At 46.6% G+C, this 13,632-nt stretch overlaps 1 protein-coding gene and 1 long non-coding RNA gene across 6 annotated transcripts in view; both read right to left on the bottom strand.

The window, feature by feature from the left end:
* On the bottom strand, positions 1-6,221 carry LOC112550274. Its single transcript, XR_003094022.1, has 4 exons — positions 6,030-6,221; positions 5,399-5,534; positions 4,013-4,197; positions 1-1,356 (listed from the first exon to the last, which is right to left on the bottom strand). It is a non-coding gene; the product is annotated as an uncharacterized LOC112550274 (long non-coding RNA).
* A 6,547-nt stretch (positions 6,222-12,768) lies between these two features.
* The window catches only part of ARHGAP26 (Rho GTPase activating protein 26), a 332,594-nt gene continuing 331,730 nt past the window's right edge, over positions 12,769-13,632 (bottom strand). For all 5 annotated transcript variants that reach the window (XR_003094019.1, XR_003094020.1, XR_003094017.1 and 2 more), the window contains one exon: positions 12,769-13,161. The gene's annotated coding sequence lies outside the window, so the exon portion shown is untranslated. The remainder of the gene's footprint in view (positions 13,162-13,632) is intronic.

Here is a 13,632-nt window from a genome sequence, read left to right on the forward strand (position 1 = left end):
ACAGCATCTCTAACCTCCGCCCCCCAACAAACCATAGTCTGTCTATGATAGATCATAGACTACATATTGCTATTCTTCTGTACCAACAATATCTGATGTTGCGCACGCGCGTGCATATGTGCATGTGTGTGTGTGTAGTGCACACACTATTCTATTTGTTGCCATCTGTGATTCTACTTCATCCCATTACAAATGTATAAATCCTGTATGGAACATGCACACAGCTCCAACCAGTGGGTGACACATTGGTGCCCAACTAAAGGGAGATTGCATATAGTAATTACAAAGGGGAACAATCCGTAATGTGCAATTTAAATTTCTTTCTGGGACTTCATTACAAAAAAAATAGGTGGATTCCTGCTTCCCTCCTCCCCACCTCCCTTTTTTTTTTACAATGCATTTGTATTTCTTCTGCACAGCTCACAAAAACAATGCACAGAACCCAGGCAGCTAATATCAAAACAGAAACATATTGGTTGTAATCATGAAAAGAGGGCTGGGTGCTTGCATATATGTAATTTTCTGTCACAAGCGCTCAAGGCACAGAAAGCACAGAGTAGATAAAGTGTTTTACAGGCTGAAGCCCTTCATTCCCTCCTAATGGATGAACCATCACAAATGCTGTTGGAAGCTATTATTTTCTTTTAAATGCCAAGGTTACTGCAGGCTAACGCAAGATTGAACAGCAGTTAACCTCTTCTGCATGTAAAGACAAAAATCATTACAATCTGAAGGATGTGAACACATGCGCAAGCCATTAAAAAAACCCAACAACCTGTGTCATGTTTCCATTGTAAGTGGGGAGCGGAGTAATTGTACTTCAAACTTTTCCCTTGAGATTTTGTTCTTAATTCCTCCGGGGCCCACACAAAATAGACCTTCTCTTGCCTCTAGTGCTGTGTGTTTGTTCAGCTGGGGGCTTTGCATGACCTTGTTCAGCTCAAGCAAGTCAAGAAACAACAGAGTGATAAAGCCTCGGAAGGCGACGGGCTCTGAATCCCTGTCTTTTGTTCGAGATGCAAGTGACTCACGTCTGGGGCTGTCGTTCGCTTGGAGACGCACACTCACAAACAGAAGCCAGGCCCTCCAGGAGGTTTTCCAAGCTGTGTGCTGCAGGCTGCGAGTGCTAAAGACCTTCCGTTTGACTGCTCCGTTCACCCCCTCGTATGGTCCCTGGCACAGTTTTCAACCGCTGCCAAGCTGCAAAAATCAGTCTCTGGTTTTGAGAGCAAACAGCACCTGGGCGCTCAGCTTTGCAGGGCAATCTGCTCCTTCTCTTCTCATGGAGGTTACCGCTTGATGAAATAAGTATCAGGAAAAATTGGGGCGAGCAGTGTCAATATCAATGGCCCGAACCTGCCAAGGAGAAGAACAGCCATGCTAGAACACGCGGCACGTTTCCATGCGCTTGCTCTCCCCATATGCTTTTGCTGTAGACGTAAATGCTAATAACTCATGGGAAGGAATAGAGTGGCTTTCTCATTCAATAAATAAGTGAACTCCACATGAAATATGAGCGTGGAAATCTAAAGCACTTTTAAAACTGATAGCACTTTTAAAACAGAGAGTTCACAAGGTCAAGGCCCCAAGGGAGGGAAGACTTCGGCAAAATGAGAAGTGGAGGAGATCCTTATTACTGCGGGGCTGGATCTCTGTAGTACACACAGCTTCATATATGACCTTTGATTCACAGGGCCGTGCGGTGTATATACCTGCAGCTTCTGGGAAATGCTGGGTCAAAACTAGGAACAAGTATGAGGTGATATGCCCCTAACTTAAGGGCCCTTATTTGTTGTTTTTCTTAAAGCTAATAAAAAAGATCCGAAGAAAAATGTCCTGTATTCAAAAGCTTGTTTAAAACTATTCCAACCACGAAGCAAAAGATATCACCCAGAAAAATCCTACATACATACATACATACTATCTCCTGATTTAAACTACTGATCATTTTCAGAAAAATGACATGAGGTTTCAATGTCAGAGATTGCTAATACTTCCCACACCGTTGCGGTGGTTAAGTCTGGATTTGCATCAGTGGCTGATGAAGGCAGATGCTGATAAATGTAAGGTGCTACACCCTGGAACAAATCACCAAAAATACCAGTACAAAATGGGTGATGCCCGGCTGAATGGCAGCTTTGGGATCCATGTTGCAATGAGTATTCGAAGACCAGTTGTGGGAGGCAGCCTGCTCTGCACCGTGGTTGTTGCATAGGCCTTTCCATTGGATTTTTTAAAATCTTTGTAGACTAAGCAAACAAGCAAACTAGAATTGTGGTTGGACCCAAGGTAGGCACCACCATGCCTAGAGTCAGGGATGATCTAGTTAGGGAACTTTTGGAGGGGCTGGACGTGTTTAAATCAGTAGGTCCAGATGCTCTTCACCCGAGGGTGCTGAGGGAATTGGCAGGGGTCATAGCAGGGCCCCTGGCATGGCTTTATGAGCGCTCATGGGGCTCTGGCCAGGTACCAGAGAATTGGAAAAGGGCCAATGTGGTCCCCATTTACAAGATGGGGAGAAAGGAGGACCCCGGCAATTATAGGCCAGTTAGTCTCACCTTGGTCCTTGGGAAGACCTTTGAGAAAATTATCAAGAAGCACATCTGCAAGGGCCCAGCAGGGGAGGTAATGCTCAGGGGCAACCAACATGGGTTCATTGAGGGCTGGTCCTGCCTGCCTAACCTGGTTTCTTTTTATGATCAGGTCACAAAGTCCCTGGACAAGCGCGTTGAGGTGGACGTTGTCTTCCTGGACTGTAAGAAGGCCTTTGACACAGTTTCCCACCACATTCTCTTTAAAAAGCTTGGGGACTGTGGCATTGATGCCTACACAGTCAGGTGGGTGGCAAATTGGCTTGATGGTCACACCCAGAGAGTGGTGGTGGACGGGTCGTTTTCGACCTGGAGGAAAGTGGGCAGTGGAGTCCCCCAGGGCTTGGTCCTGGGGCCTGCACTGTTCAACATTTTTATCAGCTATCTGGATGTGGGTGTGGAAAGTTCGCTGTCCAAATTCACTGATGACACCAAGATGTGGGGAGAAATGGGCACACTGGAGGGGAGGGACAGAATCCAACTAGATCTAGACAGGTTACAGAGGTGGGAGGATGAGATTGGGATGGAATTCAACGCAAACAAGTGCAAGGCGCTGCATCTAGGGAGAAGGAACCAGCAGCACACCTATAGGCTGGGGAATACCCTTCTCATCAACACAGTGGCTGAAAGGGATGTTGGAGTCATTGTTGACTCCAGGATGGACATGAGCCGCCAATGCGAGGAAATGGTCAGTAAGACTAACTGCACCTTGTCATGCATCTACAGATGCATCACAAGCAGGTCCAGGGAGGTGATCCTCCCCCTCTACGTGGCATTGGTCAGGCCGCTGTTGGAGTACTGTGTCCAGTTCTGGGCGCCGCACTTCAGGAGGGATGTGGCTAACCTTGAGAGGGTCCAGAGGAGGGCCACTCGCATGGTCAAGGGGCAGCAGGGCAGGCCTTACAAAGAGAGGCTAAAGGGCCTGAACCTGCTCAGCCTCCACAAGAGAAGGCTGAGAGGGGATCTGGTGGCCATTTACAAACTCACCAGGAGGAACCAGCAGGAACTGGGGGAGGCTCTGTTCCCCTGGGCACCACCTGGGATAACAAGGAATAACGGCCACAAATTGATTGAGAGTAGGGTCAGGCTTGATATCAGGAGGCATTACTTTACAGTTAGGACTGCCAGGCTCTGGAACGGGCTCACAAGGGAGGTGGTGCTCTCCCCTACCCTGGGGGTCTTCAAGAGGAGGCTGGACAGATATTTGGCTGGGGTGATATCCCATTCCTGGCTGGGGCGGGGGGGGTCGGACCTGATGATCTGTTTAGGTCCCTTCTGACCCTAAACACTATGATACTATAAAGTCTCCTCATCAGTACTGTGATTCTTCAAAACTTATAGTTACAGCGAGTGGGTTGGAAAGAGATAGCACTGTTAATAGGAGAAGTGCATACTCAAGAGACCCAAGGAGTGTCTTATACCTTACTTGGTTGTCTTTCTGTCAGCTCCATGGCCCTCCTTCTGGGGCTTTCTTCAGGAGCTGGCGTTTCATTCGGCTGAAGAGCAAAGGCAACATTTGCGTTGATAAGACGAAGCAGTAGTAAATTCATTCTCCACATTCTAAAATGCTTTATCATTCATTGTGGATATAGCAAAAGTAATATACCTTTAAGAAAAAACAGATGTAAAGTATCTACAAATTTAGCAGCCTCTCAAGTAAAAGACAAATATACCAGGCACATTTGTGTTTCCCTTTGCTGCCTATATTTACTGTATTGTTCACTCAACTGCATGACCTTGCTCTACAAAAACGATAGCTTCCTCAAACAGATTGACTTCATAGCTCAAGGAAGTACAGGCAGAAGACCATCATCAGCAGTATGAATCAGGTCACAGTGCATCACACCCAGCGACAAAGGAAAAGGAAATGAAGAAAGGGGTATTGAATTATTTTCCTTGTAAATCATGCTTGGCCCCCCATTCATGTACCATGGGTTTGTGCCAAAACATGCCTGGTAAATATACATTTCAAGTACATTTTAAAGGCTCCAGTCCCAGGCTTTTATCTCTTGGGTAAATGAGGTAGAATGAATTGCTGGTGCAATATCACAGTATTGGATCACACCCAGCACAGTAGCTGTCAGCAGAAAATAAGCCTGATGTGAAAAAACCTGAAATAAGCTTGCTAGTGCCAGAGCTATGCTAACCAGGGCTAGAAATAATATTAAAAAAACATTATAAAATAGTGGTCACAGATGGAGAAAAAGGTGTATCCAGAGTCATGTTATTTTATATTTCTCTTGATACAGACTTGGAAATTGTTAAGTTTTGCCTTAATAGCAAAAACTATAACTTGGGGCTCATAAATGCCATGCTGTCTAGTATCATTTGGGACTTGACTTCATTTATATAAAGCATGCCAGATTTAAATTAAACTCCAGCTCTCAAAACAAAATATATGTAAAGCTGGTTTTTTTCCCCTTTGGTTTTTTTCCCCCTTTGGCCTTATTTCAAATTGTACTTTAATATCTTCGGAGCCTGCCATGGGCCCACCAGCCAGCCAGGGGTATAAATCAAATTTTGAAATTCACGTGTGGGAAGAGATGGGGAGAGGAGAAGGATGTTGATGCTGTATAAAAGTCCTTCTTACCCAGCTTTGACGTGAATCATTCCTACGGGCGTAAGGCACGAGGAAGCTGGAGGCGTTGATCTCCAGATCTTCTGCTGACCTTGCCTCCTGAATGAACCAGTAGCAGTAAAAACAAGGCTACACTATGAAATGCTGTACCGCAATCAGGGAATGATTTACTACCAACTATACCAGGTGTTAATAGGGCTGGATTATTCATATGCTTCCTTCCTCCTACCTTTTGGTTTGAGTTTGTGGTGTTTTCACTCAGTGGGTCCAGCTTCTAGGATGAAAGCCCACTCCAAGTGGGGCACGCTGTCTCTAAGAACGAAGACCGCATGTCTTCTACGTGTGTCCCCATGCATGTTTTTAACCTTAAATTACAAGTAGGTATTATCGAGGGCAGATCCAGAGGGGGTGGAGTGGTGCCCCCTCTGGATCACATGGCAGGGGTAACGTCTGCGGACTTTTCCTCAGCTCTTCCTCTCCATGCTTAGAAGCACGTCCCCTGCCCTGTCCCCGCCCCTACCTGCCACTGCCAGCGTTGCTGCTGGCCCAGCTGTCCTGGGCACGAGGAGCACTCATGTCCTGCTCCAGCTAGGGCGTGGAGGAGCCTGGGAACAGCAGCAGTGACAGCAGTGGGATCAGCCGGGTTCACAGGGAATCTGCCCACCACCCCCGTAGCTCCGGGCTGAGCCCTGCCCTCATGCAGCCCGTCTGCAGTGGGACGCAAGGTCCCGGCCCCACTAGAGCAGCACAGACACTGGCAGCAGCAGGTGGAGGGGGGGAATGGGAAGGGGACAGGAAGGGGACGGGAAGGGACTTGCTTCTGAGCAGGGAGAAGGGAAGGGGAGAAGGGAGGGAATTACCTTCTTTGGGGTTTGCTCCTGTGGTGCAGTCTGCCTGCCCTAGTTGAGGGGGATCATGGGAGGGGCTGGGAGTGGGGGTCCAGCCACCCATGCAGCACCAGGTGCTGCTCAATCACCCCGCTTTGTAAAATCCTGGGTCCACCCCTGGGTATTATATATCGGCGTAGAGCGCAGCTTTCCTTTCCCGGTAAAATGATCCCTCTTTCCCCTCCCCCTGCATAGCCACTTTGCATTCAAGTCTCCGGCCTGTCGCTAACATGTGCTGAATGCTGAGAGAAGTTAATAATTCCAAAAAAGTGGATTAAAAATGGAGCAGAGCAAGTTGGAAATAGAAAAGGTGGCCTGTGCATTTAAAAAGCACGTGGTGTACCACACTGTGAAGGAAAAAATTGACATTTCTAGCATTGATCTAATTCATTTTTCAGTTGTCTGCTTTCTAAATTGTGGAGCCTATTTCAGTGCCCATTACTGCTTTTATTTTCTTGACACTTCTCCCCGATGGTAACTGGAGAACGCTTAGCAGGATATCAGATCGCTTTTTCAGTTTACAGATACTTGTTGAGTGTCCAGAGCAACATGCCTGGCTCAGATTTAATGTAAATAAAGCAGGCACCAAATTACTAGCACGAATACAACGATGCCAGTGCAAAGGTCTGGAAGAGAGAGCCAAACCCATGCCATAAAATTCAGATGTGGAGCTGAAATGCTCTGGAGCTCAGACAGGCGCTTGGACTTGTGGTTAGATTAGGCTCATTATAGAGGGAGGGGACACTGGCATCAGTGAAGTCAGGGTGCGTGTTCTGCTTTCGATCGGTCTAAAGCACGTGGTTTTCAGAATGAGGAATCGGGAACATACCTGTCTTTGATAGACGGTGAGTCTTCATTAAATGTAAATGGTTTCGACTTTGGGTGAAACCGAAACTGGGCGCTGTGAAAGGCAAATGGGTAATGTTACTCTGAGATGTCCATATGCAGGGCTGGCTCCTTCTGAGAACAGATGGTCACCAACAATATCAGTAGTGACACCCAGAGCAAAATAGCAACAGGAAGACATTAAGGAGAGTTCGGATCATCTGAACCATTAGTGTGACGTGGGATATTGCCACAGTCACTAGTAGGTAGACCCTGGTACTTCATTAAGGACTTACTCCTTCCTGGTGCTGAGCACAGTCTGATGCAACAAGTTTCAGTTCAAGCAGATCCGCTGTAACTCTGCGTCTGATCTGCAGCCCCGAGAAACCACAGGCATCCCTTTCACATTGACATTAGATCAGAGTCACGGCACCGGTTTTGCTCTTCAAAATGAGATTGAGCAAATCCGGACTTCAGCGGGTTTCACTGATCTGAATCCTGCCCTGACGAGCTCATCTTCTCATTGTAGAGGCTGTTTAATTGGAGGGGATATGGCGATGTGGGGAGCTCTTATTGCCGGTCATGGGAAAGTTATGCGACAGAAACTCCAGTGGACCTCAAGCAGAGAACAAATGTTCAGCCCCTGCCTTTTCCTAGGGCAGGGAAATATAATTAAAGCCTGGCAGCAGAGATGGGTCCCCCCGCCCCCACCTCAGTGCGTCAGTGAGTTTTAGAGCACAGGTGCTATTTTTCAAGCTACTTTTGTCTGAGGTTTAGAAGCAAGCATAAGCTTCATTAACTGAAGGGAGGATTTATAATAGGTAATCGCTAGGTGCTATCTTCTGAGCAATCAAACAGTTGTGCTAAATTACAAGCTGCTTTATCATTCTTGGTTTTCAAATAATCTGTTTGGCTCTCGTGGAGCAGAATAAAAAAAACGAAAAACCATGCCTTTTATTTTAAGGGGTCTCTATTCCTTATTCCCCAAATGTTAAAATAAGATTCTAATTAGCACAATGTACAAGCTATAATTGCTTTGAGTTTTTTTGGTTCATTAGAGTAATTAAAACACCATGTATTTTCTAATCAGAACCTGTCCCTTTAGGAATGGTTTGCTTTCGGCGCATGTGACTTTCCCTAATTTCACGGCAATTGGTTTAAATTGATACCATAGTGAACTGGCTGAGCTGTAACACACACACCGGCACACACAGGCTCTGTGCTAGGACTGTTCCTCGGCCTTCATCACCTTTTCTCTTACGTGACTTTGCCAAATATAGCAGATCCATAGAAAAATGGGGAATGGGAAAGCACCCTATGGTACAACTGTGGTGGGGGAGGGAGGAAAACTCCCTGGAGACCTTGGTCAAGCAAGATTTTAAAGAGGGATTTCTTATTAGGGTGGAAGGGTCTCTCTGCTGCTCTACCCACCACACACACATGGAGTCTTTGCATCTTCAAGCTGCATAAAAACACAGCCATGGCCTCTAAATTCTCAAAGGTATTCTACAGAGGAAAGATCCCATCGTGCCCTGCAGCAGTCGTGCCAGAAACTAGAACAGAGTCCAGCAGTTACCCTGAAATACTGACCCTTCATTTTCTTTTTTTTTAAAAATAGGCAAGCTATGCAAAGCCTTTCTGCTTTCTTACTCCCCTATTGCCACCTGTTGTCGGGTGCCCTGTGCTTGGCTGTGTCAACTTTCCTTATTTCTCCTTTGTCTACAGTTATTGCAAATCAAACAGCAGTTAAAAAAAAGGCAGGCTAGACAGTCAGACTTTGGAATGGTTAATTTTAGTTACTGTATTATCCTTGCAGGATCAGCAGGCTACAGCTCTCCTTCTGGCTTGTTAAGTCTGCCTAATGCTATGCCTCAGTCTGCGGAGAATCCGAGTGCCCCAGCAGGGGTGGGGCTACATCATCCCCAAACTATTCCAATGTACTGCATGTTTCTTGGCAAGGCTCAGCTCTGGGCTGAGAACCGTGTTGGAAAAAACCCCAGCGTTCTACCTTCTTCAGGTTAAAATCAATCCAAATAGTTAGGACTAATTTGCAATCCAAGCACAACACAGAGCGGACCTCACAAGTTATTATTCTACTGTGATAAGAGAACTACAAAAGCAATGGGCCTTCACCCGCTAAAATGCACCCTGGGATCAGGACACGCAGAGTCCATGTCCCGACATAGAAAACGAGGGTTGGGAGGGACCTCAGGATGTCATATCTAGTCCAACCCCCTGCTCAAAGCAGGACCAGCCCCAACTAGATCATCCAGGCAGGGCTTTGTCTAGCTGGGTCTTAAAAACCTCTAAGGATGGAGATGCCACAACCTCTCTGGGTAACTTTTTCCAGTGCTTCACCTCCCTCCTTGTGATAAAGTTTTTCCTAATATCCACCTAAATCTCCCTTGCTGCAACTTGAAATTTGTGTTGCTATTTTTTGCCACTGTGCACACCCCTGCACATGCCCTGCAGTGTGGGGCAAACTGCCCCACTTTGAGGAAACTGCCGTTTCTCTGCTTCTTCTATGCTGGAGGAGCTGGGGAACAACTGGAGGAGGAGAGACGCTCTAGCCAGCAGCCAGCGCATCTACCTGGAGGACTGAGCCTCCGTCTGTTGGCGCATGCTGCTGGAGCGCGCGCCGCGCCACTTTTCTTTCATGGCAGTTTTTTTGATACTGGGATTCTTGGTATCAAATTAGCAGCAAAGCTAACAACAGTTACATGTACGCCATGTGTGGTTTGTGGTGCCTCAAACAGGTTTGAAGCACTGCAAACCGCATGTGTGCACTCGTCTGGATGAGCCCAGAGTGATCACACTCCAGTAAAATGACTCTGGAACACAGCCAAATTAGCACAGCCATAATACTTGGATTATGCAAATCAGCATAATCTGAATTTCCACGGTTCCCCTGGGAAAACAACAGATGGCTTGGCCACTGCTGCTCTCACTTTATCATGCTGCACCTTCCAGGACCTGATCAATACTGCATTGTAAGGATTCAGCTGGTTTGGAAAGGTCACAGCCTTTTCCTGCTTTGTATTTGATCTGGGGGGAGATGGGCAGGGGTGCATTTGTGGTTTTTGGATGAGTAATAATCAAAACCAAACCCAAATGTTGCTTTGACTTGAGTGCAGCATGGATCACATTGTGCTGATTTTAAAACATCCCTCCCAGTAACACCCCTATGCACCTATGCAGCTGACGCACATAAATGTCAATAGGAAATGGCACAGACATCACAGCATAAAATGGGTTATATTTACCATGATGTCTCAAGGACCAAATACACGTCTAACACTGGCTTCCTCCTGTCCAGTATGACTTTTTACCTCCAGACATAGTAAGGTCTCAGTTCAGGAAATCAGCAGTTGTAATTCCTAACCCCAGGCTACTGGAGATTTAGGTGCTGGGCTATTATGGCTTTCTCTGTTTCTGACTGTAAATATGAAGGGCTGTAAGAGGCACTGTGCACTGTTCCTCTGACTGCCAGCATTACACATATTTATATCATTTACTGTGTTTTAAAACTTGTGGGAAGTGATTTTGGAAAAAGGAAAGAAATTAAGTGTTCTAAAACCAATAATCTTTGTACAGTTGGACAAATTGAATATGTAACGGAGAGAGAAAGAGAGAGAGAGCATTCTGCCAAATGCCGTCACTTGTTAGGAATGATCTGACGAACTCCCACTCAGGAATTATGAGGTCATTCGTAACATGGGAGAATAAATCACTCAGTACCCGTACCCTATGTGCAACTTTCTCCATGCAGCCTCACCTTGAGACTTGTGAGGAGTGGAGTGGTAAATGGAAATAAAAAGCATAAGCTAAGTTTGCAGACTTGGTCCTTACAGTTGAGACTTCACCAGAAGGCCTGCCTTCCAGGACTTCTGAGCATCTACCACTCCTCATGGTGTTAATGTTTCTTTTAATAACATGGCCACTTGGCTTAGAGTTTGCATATCACTTTGGGTGACTATCAGATATCCCCTCAAGAGAAACTGCATTATAACTACCAAGAACTACCAACACTCTTCAAAGAATCAAACTTTGAAAGATCTTGTTCTGTGACAGGTCGCAAAAGCCCTGTCAGTGCTAGTAAATGCTTTTAATCCATATTGAGCAATCCACATTTACCACTGGCTGTCAGCAAGTCATAGAGAAAAGAAACCTTTCATAGCTCAGCAAAATGGGATGGGACCTCAAGAGATCTAGTCCAACCAGGGATCAAACCTGCAACCTTGGTGTTATTAGTGCCATGCTCCCACCATGCTAAACAGCCATTGTCTAAGGGTAGCCAACACTGTAGGCCAGGGGCGGGTGATTACTTTGGGCAGAGGGCTGCTTACTGAGTTTTGGCAAGCCATCGAGGGCCACATGACAGGCAGCTCAGGGCAGATTAATATTAATTTTCTAAATTTTTTAGGAGCCCCACGGGTCAGATAGAATGGCCTGGCGGGCTGCATCTGGTCCCCGGACCGCATTTTGCCCACCCCTGCCATAGGCACTAATCCTCTCAACACAGATGACAGACAAACAGGTCACTTGTTCCTTCTTCCTGGTCTAGACTCCAGGGTTTTCCCCATTAAGAACCCATTTTCCTAGGAACTCTCCAGTCCACTTACCTGACTGTGATGTTCGAACAAGTGCAGGCAACTGCTGCTGCTTATTCCTTTCCACTTTCTCTTCGATTGTGCTTGTGTCTCCTGCCAGCAGCAGGAGTTGTAAGGGTGAAATGCTGCTGGGTCACAGTGTACCTTGGCACCACAATGGGGCCCCAAACCCCAAGCCCCAAACAGACTCACCCCTTATACTTGGGGTGGGGGGACTTGTGTAGCCTGAGCCATGTGGAACTGGCACCTGACTTGCCACCCCATGGCCCAGGTCGGAGCCTACCACCCCTGCCCCCAAGGTGCAGACAACATCAACCGCTCCTGCTGGGCTAGACCAGAGATTCTCAGCCAGGGTGTCACGCTACCCTTGAGACCCTTTCAAGGCTGCCGTAGGGTGCCACACAATTAGGCGTGCAAACATGATTCACAAGATAAACCCAGAGATTTCACATAGGAATCCACAGTGTTAAAAACATTCTGACCTGTTGTGAGCTTTCGGAGTTCTTTAAAAGAGAAAAATTGCTTTATCATTTGCAAAAAATTAATGAAAACAAAGAGCTGGCATTTTCTGAAAGTTGGCTTGAATCTACCGAAGTTGACAACCACTGGGCTACACCCTCCCTGGGAGCCAGTGATATCAGGGCTACCCCTCAAGCACAAACGTGTTGCCCACCTCCACTGAAACCCCCTGGAAGCCTCTGCCGAGTGTCAGGGCCTAGGGCTGAGCCCACTTGCAGCATGTTCAGCCTCCTCCCAGCCCTCCCTAAGTGCTGTAGGCCCCAGCAACAATCCTACAACTCCCTGTCCCTGATTCCCAGCCCTTCTGCACCTCCCTTCCTGTTTCTTCTGCCCACGAATCGATGAAAACCAAGCACGAAGGGAGAGACAAGTATTTGCAAGGTTGAATCCTAGAAGGACTTTGCTGGAGAAACAGGAACCACACTGTGGGCAACCTCTGGCGCAGGCTGCAAGGCAAGGGTGGGCAACACAAGTCAGCCCTAAATATCAAGGCAGACACAGCTACTGGATGCTGTTTTTGTGCCAAGCAGAGTTTGTAAGATGAAACTGTGGCCCCTCAATGCTGGACAAACTGCTTCTACCCAGGAAAAAGAACTACATTTACCTGAACTGCTTCCAGGGCAAGAAACCTTCCTGGTCCCGAGTAGAAACACCGGTTAGGCTCTTACCTAGAAGCCTGCTTCTCATGAACTGTGTTCAAGCTGCACAGACAGACTTAAAGCATGCACAGTGAATTAAGATGTCACAGTCGGGTTCTTCTGGACTGTATATTTTATTACCAAAGTGCTATTCCAGGCTGAACATGATTTACTATGCACAATCACACAGAAGGCCTTGGAATCAGGAGTTTTGTGGTATTTCAAACACCAATCAAGATTACATCCAAAATGCAGTGATAAGGAACATCAATTAGGGTTTGATTCCATGATCTTTGCTGCATGGACCAGGAATGATACTATCCGGTATGAAAATTGGATGGTTTATGTGGCACTCAGCTGTGATTCCCTCTTGTTGATTAAAAAGCGACAATGCCAAACTCTGAACGATTACCCATCAAGTCTTTCCTGAACCCAGAGGAATAGGTCTTCAGGGATATCAATATAGGAAGATGGTGAATGCTTGAAGGTGGAAAAGGACACAGAGGATCTGGCCTGGGGATATGCAAGGGGAGAGCATTAGGCTTAGTTTGCAAGAAAGTAAAGACTTTGCCAGAGCACGGCTTTTTTGCCTTTCCCGCAGCTTCAGTTATAAAAATGACTCAAGCCTTAAAACATGGGCATGTTTTCAATGGTCTTTCAGGTGGGAAACCGTACAGTGTCAGGCTGGGCTTGGATAAGGCTTATACCTCTGACTGGCTGTGTGGGCCTCATAGGCTCTGCATGAAAATTGCCGGGGGCTAAATTTCTGCTTTGAAGTAAATATAGCTTGGGAGTAAAGATGGGGATGGAGAAGGAGAAAAAAGGAGGAACCCTCTTGATTTTCACATGCCAAAAGTAAAGTAATCAATTCTAAAGCTTTTCAAGCAAAGGCATGTTACTAGCTGCACTCCTGCATTACTGTGCTAAAGGATACTTCTTCCAGATATCTTCAAATGGGCCGAGAGCCAGTCACTGTCCTACACG

Source organism: Alligator sinensis, unplaced genomic scaffold (assembly GCF_000455745.1).
Source record: "Alligator sinensis unplaced genomic scaffold, ASM45574v1 scaffold135_2, whole genome shotgun sequence".
Taxonomy (NCBI): Eukaryota; Metazoa; Chordata; order Crocodylia; family Alligatoridae; genus Alligator; species Alligator sinensis.